Genomic DNA, 1450 nt, shown 5'->3' on the forward strand with positions numbered 1-1450 from the left:
AAAGCATATGGTGGAGAGCTCCATAGATTATTACTGAAAAAGTACAGCATGCAGAAAAAGTGGGTGCCAACAGAAATAACAGACCACAAGAATCTATCCACAGGTTTGACAGGGTCAGGCGTAGTGGATGTGTTTCAACCACATGGTTCTTCCTTGGCAATGGGTGCAGCCAGTGCTGGGACAGTGGTGGTGCTGAGGCAGGTACGCATGCAGCCGAGTGCCCGGAGCTACCTGCCCAGCCAGGCCACATGCCGCTGGCATCTATCCTAACTTTCCTCGGGTGGGCCCAATCAGCCCCCTTTGGAAAAAGGTACACGGGCCTGCATCATTCTACATTCGGTCCTGCCTTACCTCGTCAAAGGTGGAATGAGCTAACTGGTACCCTCTACTCACATGAAGATCTTCTACATCTTCACAGTTGCTGATACCACATCTTTCAGTGGTCCCCAAGCCAGTTTAACACAGTCAGGTCTGATCGTTTCAAGTCTTCAAGGCACTGCTCAGACTCTCCTGAATAAAAACTGGTCTCTCAGAGAGCTGCCCCTCCCCTGCGTCACTACCTGAGATGGATGTAAGAGGGGAAGGGGACTTTGCAGCAGCAGGAGAGTTGGACTCCTTGAGCAAGTGGTCCTCTGGCTTCCTACATCCAGGGAAGTGTTTCTGTGCCGTTTGCTGCTTACTCTGCTGGCAATCACAGCCCAACTCTGTGGCTGGTATAACCCTAGGATCCCTCTCAGCCTAAAAATAGCCTGAATGTGCCCTCTGGCAGAATACACTGCACTGTCTTCCCCTGGCATTATTTTTCTGAGTCTGGTTGTGATACCTATCACACCCCTCCGATGCCTGTGTACTGAGCACAGACGCAACAGAAACCCTTCATACAGTCTCTGCACCAAGGGCTTTCCCTGTGCATGTGGGAAATGCCCCACATGTTGACCTCCAGGGTCAGACGTTTTCAAAAAGTCTCACTGATGCCTCTTTCAAAATATATCTCCAGCCCAGTCGGCGTGGCTCAGTGGTTGATCACCCACCTGTGATCCAGGAGATCTTGGTTCGATTCCCCATCAGGGCACATGCCCGGGTTGCCGGCTCGATCCCTAGTCAGGGGTGTGCAGGAGGCAGCCGATCAATGACTCTCTCATCACTGATGTTTCTCTCTCTCTCTCTTCCTCTCCCTTCCTCTCTCTGAAATCAATAAAGATACATTAAAAAAACCAAAAAAACCCACATATATATATGTTTATCTCCAGTCCAGCCTGTGCGCTTGTTGTTGAGGGTCAGGGCACATGCGAGGTGGTGGGCTCAATCTTAGATTTCACAAAATTTTAAACTTCTGCTCTTCAAAAGACACCATAAAGTAAATAAAAAGGTGATACAGATGAAGCCACGTTGACACTGAAATGTTCATTTTTTTAAAAAATCATTAAAAATAAAAGGCCAATCCACAGAC

This window comes from Miniopterus schreibersii (genome assembly GCF_964146895.1).
Source record: "Miniopterus schreibersii genome assembly, chromosome: 11".
In the NCBI taxonomy this organism is placed as follows: Eukaryota; Metazoa; Chordata; class Mammalia; order Chiroptera; family Miniopteridae; genus Miniopterus; species Miniopterus schreibersii.